This window comes from Schistocerca nitens, chromosome 8 (assembly GCF_023898315.1).
Source record: "Schistocerca nitens isolate TAMUIC-IGC-003100 chromosome 8, iqSchNite1.1, whole genome shotgun sequence".
In the NCBI taxonomy this organism is placed as follows: Eukaryota; Metazoa; Arthropoda; class Insecta; order Orthoptera; family Acrididae; genus Schistocerca; species Schistocerca nitens.
The window spans coordinates 120,920,335-120,932,599 of NC_064621.1; the positions used below are offsets into that span (position 1 = coordinate 120,920,335).

The 12,265-nt window shown below is 52.0% G+C and overlaps 1 protein-coding gene and 2 non-coding genes across 4 annotated transcripts in view; all 3 read right to left on the reverse strand.

Moving 5' to 3' along the window:
* The window catches only part of LOC126198459 (uncharacterized), a 263,192-nt gene that overhangs the window by 206,830 nt on the left and 44,097 nt on the right, over positions 1 to 12,265 (reverse strand). The window lies entirely within an intron of this gene.
* Positions 2,702 to 2,776, reverse strand: Trnas-uga (transfer RNA serine (anticodon UGA)). The gene has a single exon. It is a non-coding gene; the product is annotated as a tRNA-Ser (tRNA).
* Positions 11,710 to 11,784, reverse strand: Trnas-uga (transfer RNA serine (anticodon UGA)). The gene has a single exon. It is a non-coding gene; the product is annotated as a tRNA-Ser (tRNA).

Consider the following 12,265-nt stretch of genomic DNA (forward strand, 5'->3'; position numbering starts at 1 on the left):
TCCTTCAACTGTTATGGCCACCCCTCGCGCTGTTGGGAGGTATGCGACATCGGAAACTGCAATTCCTTCTCGGAGGAGGATGGCTGCGCCTGTGTGTTCCATAGCTGCAGGGGCGGCGTACGTCTCATATCCATAACACCCAGTCCAAGTCGCTGTCCTCAGTTCTTGTAATAGGGCGATGTCGATGTCCGCTGCTCTTAGCGTGTCACGGAGCAGTTGAAGTTTAGCGTGGGAGCCGATATTATTAGTATTGATAGTAGCTATTCGGTACGCCTGATGGGAGATCCGTGGTGCCGATAGGTGCGTAGCTGGTGAAGATTGTTGCGGTGGATGCTGGAAGTCCATAGAAGTCGCAGGAGTCGCCGTAGAAACTTCCCCCATTTTAGTTTTGGTCTAACGGAGAAACAGATCTCATTTCCGCATCAGAAGGAGGTGGGAAATCCGTGTCATCCGCCCATGAAAGGTGTCCGACAGGTTTGACATCGGCGAGAGGTGGCAGCTCTGGCCGAGTCGGCTCAATGGCGTCGGTGACAACAGGCGTGCTATGTTCCATGTCTTCTGGGCGCAGGGCTTGCGCACGATCTCTGTTGGACGGTTCACCGTCTTGTGGATGACGCGTCTCCGTGGCAGAGGAGAAAGTGTTATCGTGTTCTCCGTCGGAGTGATGTGGCATCTCTTCGTCCTGCGGAGGGGGCTCAATGGTCGAGTCTGATGTCTTGCGGCGTTTTTTTCGTCGTTTGGGCGACTTCTGCTTTCGGCAATGAGTTTCGGTGTCGGAGGAAGGAAGAGATTCACGTCGTTCCGGTACAAAAGCCGCGGGTGATATGATGCGGTCTTCATTCTCCAGAACACTCTCATTGGTATCCTTGTGATCTTCTAGCGTGGGTGTGTCCGGCTGTTGGGCATGTTCACGGGCGGCATCGCCGGTGTCAAGGTGCTGGGACGCCTCCGGGTGTATCGGAACAGAGAGACGCTCATGAACGGCGCCTTGTGAAGGCTGGACGTGCAGTGTCGCCGCATAGGTGACTGGAAGGGTGGTCGTGGTTCTGTCGGTGTTCGTATCGTCGGGCCTTAGTTGTGTGATGCGGCGTTGCAGGCATTCATTACGGACGTGGCCTTCTTTGCCACAACCGGAACATGTTCGAGGTTGTCCGTCGTAAATGACCACCGCACGGCAGCCGCCGATAGAAATGTACGAGAAAACGTGCCGTTTGAGATCGATTCGGACTTGTCTCACACCATTAAGCACCGGATACGTCGTAAACTGTGCCCAAGTCTCGGCTACGTGGCTCTGGACTTTTCCGAACGGGCTTAGCGCCGCGATGACTTCATCTTCATTCACCTCGAAAGGCAGTTCGAATACACGGATCGTCCAAAGGCCAGGTCCTGCATGGTCGACATCCACAGGTCCGACGTTTCCGTCGGAGTGCCGAAATTTTAGTCCGTGTCGCGTCCTTTGAATGATCTCGTTGCAGGCAGCGTCGGAAGTCATCTTAACATAAACGACGCTGCTAATGATCGATAGGTGTATGCCGATGAGTTCGTCACGCGGGATCTTCACGTCTTCGCGTAGGAAGCGTTCGACGGCCAGTGCTTTGGGTCGTGCGTATTCCTTTGAGAAGGTGAACTTAAGAGTGTTCTTCCTGTAAGAGTTGGCCATTACAGCTTGTTCGACTGAGAAGCGCTTTGACGAGGAAGTAAACAAAACACTCCGCGCGGGCAGCGGCGTGGACGGCCGAGCGCGGTGAGCACTGCTGCCCTGCCGAACGCAGACTATCAACTGTCAGATTAAAAATGTGTGCCCGACCGAGACTCGAACTCGGGACCTTTGCCTTTCGCGGGCAAGTGCTCTACCAACTGAGCTACCGAAGCACGACTCACGCCCGGTACTCACAGCTTTACTTCTGCCTGTACCTCGTCTCCTACCTTCCAAACTTTACAGAAGCTCTCCTGCGAAACTTGCAGAACTAGCACTCCTGAAAGAAAGGATATTGCGGAGACATGGCTTAGCCACAGCCTGGGGGATGTTTCCAGAATGAGATTTTCACTCTGCAGCGGAGTGTGCGCTGATATGAAACTTCCTGGCAGATTAAAACTGTGTGCCCGACCGAGACTCGAACTCGGGACCTTTGCCTTTCGCGGGCAAGTGCTCTACCAACTGAGCTACCGAAGCACGACTCACGCCCGGTACTCACAGCTTTACTTCTGCCAGTACCTCGTATCCTACCTTCCAAACTTTACAGAAGCTCTCCTGCGAAACTTGCAGAACTAGCACTCCTGAAAGAAAGGATTTTGCGGATACATGACTTAGCCACAGCCTGGGGGATGTTTCCAGAGTGAGATTTTCACTCTGCAGCGGAGTGTGCGCTGATATGAAACTTCCTGGCAGATTAAAACTGTGTGCCCGACCGAGACTCGAACTCGGGACCTTTGCCTTTCACGAGCAAGTGCTCTACCAACTGAGCTACCGAAGCACGACTCACGCCCGGTACTCACAGCTTTACTTCTGTCAGTACCTCGTCTCCTACCTTCCAAACTTTACAGAAGCTCTCCTGCGAAACTTGCAGAACTAGCACTCCTGAAAGAAAGGATATTGCGGATACATGGCTTAGCCACAGCCTGGGGGATGTTTCCAGAATGAGATTTTCACTCTGCAGCGGAGTGTGCGCTGATATGACACTTCCTGGCAGATTAAAACTGTGTGCCCGACCGAGACTCGAACTCGGGACCTTTGCCTTTCACGGGCAAGTGCTCTACCAACTGAGCTACCGAAGCACGACTCACGCCCGGTACTCACAGCTTTACTTCGGCCAGTACCTCGTCTCCTACCTTCCAAACTTTACAGAAGCTCTCCTGCGAAACTTGCAGAACTAGCACTCCTGAAAGAAAGGATATTGCGGATACATGGCTTAGCCACAGCCTGGGGGATGTTTCCAGAATGAGATTTTCACTCTGCAGCGGAGTGTGCGCTGATATGAAACTTCCTGGCAGATTAAAACTGTGTGCCCGACCGAGACTCGAACTAGGGACCTTTGCCTTTCGCGGGCAAGTGCTCTACCAACTGAGCTACCGAAGCACGACTCACGCCCGGTACTCACAGCTTTACTTCTGCCAGTACCTCGTCTCCTACCTTCCAAACTTTACAGAAGCTCTCCTGCGAAACTTGCAGAACTAGCACTCCTGAAAGAAAGGATATTGCGGATACATGGCTTAGCCACAGCCTGGGGGATGTTTCCAGAATGAGATTTTCACTCTGCAGCGGAGTGTGCGCTGATATGAAACTTCCTGGCAGATTAAAACTGTGTGCCCGACCGAGACTCGAACTCGGGACCTTTGCCTTTCGCGGGCAAGTGCTCTACCAACTGAGCTACCGAAGCACGACTCACGCCCGGTACTCACAGCTTTACTTCTGCCAGTACCTCGTCTCCTACCTTCCAAACTATACAGAAGCTCTCCTGCGAAACTTGCAGAACTAGCACTCCTGAAAGAAAGGATATTGCGGATACATGGCTTAGCCACAGCCTGGGGGATGTTTCCAGAATGAGATTTTCACTCTGCAGCGGAGTGCGCGATGATATGAAACTTCCTGGCAGATTAAAACTGTGTGCCCGACCGAGACTCGAACTCGGGACCTTTGCCTTTCGCGGGCAAGTGCTCTACCAACTGAGCTACCGAAGCACGACTCACGCCCGGTACTCACAGCTTTACTTCTGCCAGTACCTCGTCTCCTACCTTCCAAACTTTACAGAAGCTCTCCTGCGAAACTTGCAAACTAGCACTCCTGAGAGAAAGGATATTGCGGAGACATGGCTTAGCCACAGCCTGGGGGATGTTTCCAGAATGAGATTTTCACTCTGCAGCGGAGTGTGCGCTGATATGAAACTTCCTGGCAGATTAAAACTGTGTGCCCGACCGAGACTCGAACTCGGGACCTTTGCCTTTCACGAGCAAGTGCTCTACCAACTGAGCTACCGAAGCACGACTCATGCCCGGTACTCACAGCTTTACTTCTGTCAGTACCTCGTCTCCTACCTTCCAAACTTTACAGAAGCTCTCCTGCGAAACTTGCAGAACTAGCACTCCTGAAAGAAAGGATATTGCGGATACATGGCTTAGCCACAGCCTGGGGGATGTTTCCAGAATGAGATTTTCACTCTGCAGCGGAGTGTGCGCTGATATGAAACTTCCTGGCAGATTAAAACTGTGTGCCCGACCGAGACTCGAACTCGGGACCTTTGCCTTTCGCGGGCAAGTGCTCTACCAACTGAGCTACCGAAGCACGACTCACGCCCGGTACTCACAGCTTTACTTCTGCCAGTACCTCGTCTCCTACCTTCCAAACTTTTCAGAAGCTCTCCTGCGAAACTTGCAGAACTAGCACTCCTGAAAGAAAGGATATTGCGGAGACATGGCTTAGCCACAGCCTGGGGGATGTTTCCAGAATGAGATTTTCACTCTGCAGCGGAGTGCGCGCTGATATGAAACTTCCTGGCAGATTAAAACTGTGTGCCCGACCGAGACTCGAACTCGGGAACTTTGCCTTTCGCGGGCAAGTGCTCTACCAACTGAGCTACCGAAGCACGACTCACGCCCGGTACTCACAGCTTTACTTCTGCCAGTACCTCGTCTCCTACCTTCCAAACTTTACAGATGCTCTCCTGCGAAACTTGCAGAACTAGCACTCCTGAAAGAAAGGATATTGCGGAGACATGGCTTAGCCACAGCCCACAGCCTGGGGGATGTTTCCAGAATGAGATTTTCACTCTGCAGCGGAGTGTGCGCTGATATGAAACTTCCTGGCAGATTAAAACTGTGTGCCCGACCGAGACTCGAACTCGGGACCTTTGCCTTTCGCGGGCAAGTGCTCTACCAACTGAGCTACCGAAGCACGACTCACGCCCGATACTCACAGCTTTACTTCTGCCAGTACCTCGTCTCCTACCTTCCAAACTTTACAGAAGCTCTCCTGCGAAACTTGGAGAACCACCACTCCTGAAAGAAAGGATATTGCGGAGACATGGCTTAGCCACAGCCTGGGGGATGTTTTCAGAATGAGATTTTCACTCTGCAGCGGAGTGTGCGCTGATATGAAACTTCCTGGCAGATTAAAACTGTGTGCCCGACCGAGACTCGAACTCTGGACCTTTGCCTTTCGCGGGCAAGTGCTCTACCAACTGAGCTACCGAAGCGCGACTCACGCCCGGTACTCACAGCTTTACTTCTGCCAGTACCTCGTCTCCTACCTTCCAAACTTTACAGAAGCTCTCCTGCGAAACTTGCAGAACTAGCACTCCTGAAAGAAAGGATATTGCGGAGACATGGCTTAGCCACAGCCTGGGGGATGTTTCCAGAATGAGATTTTCACTCTGCTGCGGAGTGTGCGCTGATATGAAACTTCCTGGCAGATTTTTTTTTTTCGCGGGCAAGTGCTGTACCAACTTTTTTTATTTCTTTTTTTTTGGGCAAGTGCTCTACCAACGTTTTTTTTTAATTTTTTTTAATATGTGCTCTACTAAGTTTGTTTTTTTAAAGCAAACAAATAAAAACCTCTTGGGTATGAAAATAAAAGACGACGTTCTTCATAAAATAACACAATATCCTTTGAAAACGTAAAACATAAAAGGTAGTTATATTTCCGCAACGGTCTTCTTGTGTATTTTTTTTAAACATAAATGAGTATACAGTCTCACCATCAGCAGCATTGTTTTTTTTTTTTTGTAGCACAAGAGAAAGAAAACAAATAGTCTGCAGATAGACAGCTATGTGTGAAAAGGATAAACATGTGTAAGGAGAAAAACAAATTTAGAAGAGGAGAAGAAAAGAGAAGTGAAATAAAATAGGAATACTTTCCGCGCCATGCTCCACTTTGGCGCGCCAGCAGAACAAAATGCATTCTATCATTGACCATTGAAGGGGAACGTGGGATCGTCCTGTCTTGGCTGGCACGGTTCGTTGAGATTCCAGCTTTGTGGCGGGTTGGTGAAAATGCTCTGTAAATAGTTCGCGAAAGTGGCCCGATAGTGTCGATGCCGGCGAAGGGTGTGGTGATGTACTTGGAGGCGTGTCCAGAAGTCCGCCGGATCGACGATGTCGTCCCCGAAGAGGTAGTTGACAGCCATGCCACTGATCCATGTGATGGCGTGCCACTTAGCCGATGGAAAGTAGGTCGTGTCGGGATATATCATCATTGTGGGAGAAACGTGATGTGGTGGTACTCGGAGGTAGAAAGCCACAATCTTCTGTACGAGGGTCCAGACAGCTGCTGCTGGCCCACACTCAAAACGATGTAAATCCGTATCTTCGACATTGCACTTGAGGCACAGGGGTGAGTCCACCAGTGCGATGCGATGCAGTTTCTGTCTTGTAGTATACTTGCCGTTGACGAGAAGATACCACATAGAGGTGGTATCAGTGGTGTGATATGGTTGGTGGATCGTTTTCCAAACTGTAGGCCATGAAACCTGGGGGTGACGTGTTTCGACGGGGTTGCGGGGTGGAGACTTTCGGAGAAGGCGGTAGATGTCGCGGGTGGTCATCTTCCTGGTCCTGGGGAGCTCGGTGCATATGTAGCTGTACTCCAAAAAGAAACGGCCGATATGTGACACCGGAGGTGGGATGTGTGCCAAAGACGTCGGTGGTCGTCGCGAAACAGGTGCGAGCTCGGTGGTCAACATTCCAGTAAAACTAGCATTTTGGCTTTTCCATAACCGGAGCATAGTATTGGTGTAAAGTGCCGTGGTCCTGGCTCTCACATTAACCAGATCGAGGCCACCATCCCGCTTCGGTAAGGTGAGAGCTTCATACTGGACTTTGAAGATGTGTCCAGAACAAATGAAATAGCCGAATGCCGCCTGTAACCTGGCCGCCATTGTCGCAGTGATGGGCAGAATCTGCGCTATATGGGGTATCCGAGCTGCCAGATGGGTATTGACGAAGGTGACTCTCTGGCACATATTCAGCGGGCGTAGTATGTGGTTTTGTATGTTGGCCCGGATGCGTTGCAGCAGCGCCCGAAAATTGATCGCCGAGGTGCGGCGAATGTCTCGCGTGTACACCAATCCGAGACAACGAAGGGTGTCCACCAGTTGAAATGGAACTACGCTGTCCGCGGGAAGGCCGCGGCCGATCTTCATGGCGCATGATTTTGCCACGTTCATAGCGCTCCCTGCCCCTGCACTGTAACGGGTAATCCACTGCATCGCAGCTTGTACGTCAGCCGCTGAACGTACGACGAGGGCCAAGTCGTCCGCGTAAGCTCGGCAGCGGAACATATGATCCCGGAGTGGAATACCTGTCAAACGTCGCCGTAATCCGCAAATGAGTGGTTCCATCGCAATGGCATAAAGCACCGTCGACAAAGGGCAACCCTGCCGTACTGAACGTTCAATCCGTATAGGTTCTGTAAGTCTGCCGTTGACGAGAAGTCTGGACGTTGCTCCACGAAGGAGCCGCATAATCACTTGCGTGAACGTCGGGGGAATTGCCATTCGGTCCATCACTGCGTTGAGGAATGCATGATTGACGCGGTGAAACGCTTGTTTGAAGTCGATGGAGATTAAAGCGCCTGGCAGTCGCGAGTGAGTTGCCACAGCGATCACATCTCGATACTCACTGAGGGCTGTCTGTATATTACGATCGCCGCCTAAGGATGTTTGTTCGGGGGAAACAATGTCCCGTAAGACACGTTTGAGTCGCACTGCTAGAAGGCGTGTGAAAATCTTGAAGTCCGAATTGAGTAACGTGATCGGCCGATAACTGTCGAGTCGTGTTCCTCCTGCGGGTTTCGGGACTGGTACAAGTAAGCCTTCCATGAACATTGGTGGCGGGTTCGCCGCGCCGGACAAAAGTTCCCAGTACATGTCCCTCCATCGTGGCATCATCAAATCTTGGAAGGTTCTGTAAAATTCGAGAGGTAAACCATCCGGGCCGGGAGATCGATTCAGAGACCCCTTGGCCACAGCGCCTTGGACGTCGTCGGTGGTCACTTCAGCAGTCAGGAGGGTTGCAGCTGCTGCGTTGAGAGTACCAAGTGTCTCCTGGGCAACCTCAGCAATGGCCTCTGCACCGGCAGGTACTTCTTGATAGAAAAGTCTATAGTGCGTTGTGAATGCACCCGCAATGGTAGCTTGCGAAGTCAGCCGTCGTCCATCAGGTAAGTCTAAAGTTGTCATTAAAGCCTGTCGGCGTCGACGAACGTTTTGAACAATATGATGCATAGAAGGTTCTTCACCGTTAATCCTGTCTTGGCTGCGGGCTCGGACAATGGCTCCCTCTAGACGGCATCTGGTCAAGGATAAAATCTTTGCCTTGATGCGTTGAGCTTCTTTGAGGCGATCCGGGGATGGAGAATGATCCATGAGTTCACGTAGAGCGCTATAGTAGAAAACAGTTGTATGGTGATTCCAGCTGGCTTTGGCTCTGCCATAGTGTGTCAATGTGCGTCGGATGGCCGGTTTGGCGCACAGCAACCACCACTGCAGTGTGGTCTCATAACGCATAATGCGTTGAACACAAGTATGCCACGTGTCGGAGACCTGTTGTCGACATTCAGGGTCCTGCAGCAGCGCGACATTGAGTTTCCAAGGTCCTGCACTGCGCCATATAGATTGTCGACGTAGGTTCATGGTACAGATGTAGATGTCGTGATCCGAAAAGGCAGACGGCCAACGTTCCGCGTCGAGGAGAACTGATTTCAGAGCGTCAGAGATGTATATTCTATCGAGTCGGCTGGCGGAGTGGCTCGTGATGTGTGTATACCCCGGGCGGTCGCCGTGGACCACTCGCCAAGTATCGAGGAGACGAAGGCGGCGGACGAGGAAGCGAAGTTCCCGACATGTGGTGAAATGGGGGTATTGGTCTGTGCGCTCGAGAACACAGTTGAAATCTCCACCTACGATGAGATGATCGTATCGACCGAGGAATAAAGGCGTGATATCTTCTGCGTAGAACTGGGAGCGATCCCTCCGTTTGTCAGTGCCCGATGGGGCGTAGAGATTGATGATTTTGAGTCCTTCAACTGTTATGGCCACCCCTCGCGCTGTTGGGAGGTATGCGACATCGGAAACTGCAATTCCTTCTCGGAGGAGGATGGCTGCGCCTGTGTGTTCCATAGCTGCAGGGGCGGCGTACGTCTCATATCCATAACACCCAGTCCAAGTCGCTGTCCTCAGTTCTTGTAATAGGGCGATGTCGATGTCCGCTGCTCTTAGCGTGTCACGGAGCAGTTGAAGTTTAGCGTGGGAGCCGATATTATTAGTATTGATAGTAGCTATTCGGTACGCCTGATGGGAGATCCGTGGTGCCGATAGGTGCGTAGCTGGTGAAGATTGTTGCGGTGGATGCTGGAAGTCCATAGAAGTCGCAGGAGTCGCCGTAGAAACTTCCCCCATTTTAGTTTTGGTCTAACGGAGAAACAGATCTCATTTCCGCATCAGAAGGAGGTGGGAAATCCGTGTCATCCGCCCATGAAAGGTGTCCGACAGGTTTGACATCGGCGAGAGGTGGCAGCTCTGGCCGAGTCGGCTCAATGGCGTCGGTGACAACAGGCGTGCTATGTTCCATGTCTTCTGGGCGCAGGGCTTGCGCACGATCTCTGTTGGACGGTTCACCGTCTTGTGGATGACGCGTCTCCGTGGCAGAGGAGAAAGTGTTATCGTGTTCTCCGTCGGAGTGATGTGGCATCTCTTCGTCCTGCGGAGGGGGCTCAATGGTCGAGTCTGATGTCTTGCGGCGTTTTTTTCGTCGTTTGGGCGACTTCTGCTTTCGGCAATGAGTTTCGGTGTCGGAGGAAGGAAGAGATTCACGTCGTTCCGGTACAAAAGCCGCGGGTGATATGATGCGGTCTTCATTCTCCAGAACACTCTCATTGGTATCCTTGTGATCTTCTAGCGTGGGTGTGTCCGGCTGTTGGGCATGTTCACGGGCGGCATCGCCGGTGTCAAGGTGCTGGGACGCCTCCGGGTGTATCGGAACAGAGAGACGCTCATGAACGGCGCCTTGTGAAGGCTGGACGTGCAGTGTCGCCGCATAGGTGACTGGAAGGGTGGTCGTGGTTCTGTCGGTGTTCGTATCGTCGGGCCTTAGTTGTGTGATGCGGCGTTGCAGGCATTCATTACGGACGTGGCCTTCTTTGCCAAAACCGGAACATGTTCGAGGTTGTCCGTCGTAAATGACCACCGCACGGCAGCCGCCGATAGAAATGTACGAGAAAACGTGCCGTTTGAGATCGATTCGGACTTGTCTCACACCATTAAGCACCGGATACGTCGTAAACTGTGCCCAAGTCTCGGCTACGTGGCTCTGGACTTTTCCGAACGGGCTTAGCGCCGCGATGACTTCATCTTCATTCACCTCGAAAGGCAGTTCGAATACACGGATCGTCCAAAGGCCAGGTCCTGCATGGTCGACATCCACAGGTCCGACGTTTCCGTCGGAGTGCCGAAATTTTAGTCCGTGTCGCGTCCTTTGAATGATCTCGTTGCAGGCAGCGTCGGAAGTCATCTTAACATAAACGACGCTGCTAATGATCGATAGGTGTATGCCGATGAGTTCGTCACGCGGGATCTTCACGTCTTCGCGTAGGAAGCGTTCGACGGCCAGTGCTTTGGGTCGTGCGTATTCCTTTGAGAAGGTGAACTTAAGAGTGTTCTTCCTGTAAGAGTTGGCCATTACAGCTTGTTCGACTGAGAAGCGCTTTGACGAGGAAGTAAACAAAACACTCCGCGCGGGCAGCGGCGTGGACGGCCGAGCGCGGTGAGCACTGCTGCCCTGCCGAACGCAGACTATCAACTGTCAGATTAAAAATGTGTGCCCGACCGAGACTCGAACTCGGGACCTTTGCCTTTCGCGGGCAAGTGCTCTACCAACTGAGCTACCGAAGCACGACTCACGCCCGGTACTCACAGCTTTACTTCTGCCTGTACCTCGTCTCCTACCTTCCAAACTTTACAGAAGCTCTCCTGCGAAACTTGCAGAACTAGCACTCCTGAAAGAAAGGATATTGCGGAGACATGGCTTAGCCACAGCCTGGGGGATGTTTCCAGAATGAGATTTTCACTCTGCAGCGGAGTGTGCGCTGATATGAAACTTCCTGGCAGATTAAAACTGTGTGCCCGACCGAGACTCGAACTCGGGACCTTTGCCTTTCGCGGGCAAGTGCTCTACCAACTGAGCTACCGAAGCACGACTCACGCCCGGTACTCACAGCTTTACTTCTGCCAGTACCTCGTCTCCTACCTTCCAAACTTTACAGAAGCTCTCCTGCGAAACTTGCAGAACTAGCACTCCTGAAAGAAAGGATATTGCGGATACATGACTTAGCCACAGCCTGGGGGATGTTTCCAGAGTGAGATTTTCACTCTGCAGCGGAGTGTGCGCTGATATGAAACTTCCTGGCAGATTAAAACTGTGTGCCCGACCGAGACTCGAACTCGGGACCTTTGCCTTTCGCGAGCAAGTGCTCTACCAACTGAGCTACCGAAGCACGACTCACGCCCGGTACTCACAGCTTTACTTCTGCCAGTACCTCGTCTCCTACCTTCCAAACTTTACAGAAGCTCTCCTGCGAAACTTGCAGAACTAGCACTCCTGAGAGAAAGGATATTGCGGAGACATGGCTTAGCCACAGCCTGGGGGATGTTTCCAGAATGAGATTTTCACTCTGCAGCGGAGTGTGCGCTGATATGAAACTTCCTGGCAGATTAAAACTGTGTGCCCGACCGAGACTCGAACTCGGGACCTTTGCCTTTCACGGGCAAGTGCTCTACCAACTGAGCTACCGAAGCACGACTCACGCCCGGTACTCACAGCTTTACTTCGGCCAGTACCTCGTCTCCTACCTTCCAAACTTTACAGAAGCTCTCCTGCGAAACTTGCAGAACTAGCACTCCTGAAAGAAAGGATATTGCGGATACATGGCTTAGCCACAGCCTGGGGGATGTTTCCAGAATGAGATTTTCACTCTACAGCGGAGTGTGCGCTGATATGAAACTTCCTGGCAGATTAAAACTGTGTGCCCGACCGAGACTCGAACTCGGGACCTTTGCCTTTCGCGGGCAAGTGCTCTACCAACTGAGCTACCGAAGCACGACTCACGCCCGGTACTCACAGCTTTACTTCTGCCAGTACCTCGTCTCCTACCTTCCAAACTTTACAGAAGCTCTCCTGCGAAACTTGCAGAACTAGCACTCCTGAAAGAAAGGATATTGCGGAGACATGGCTTAGCCACAGCCTGGGGGATGTTTCCAGAATGAGATTTTCACTCTGC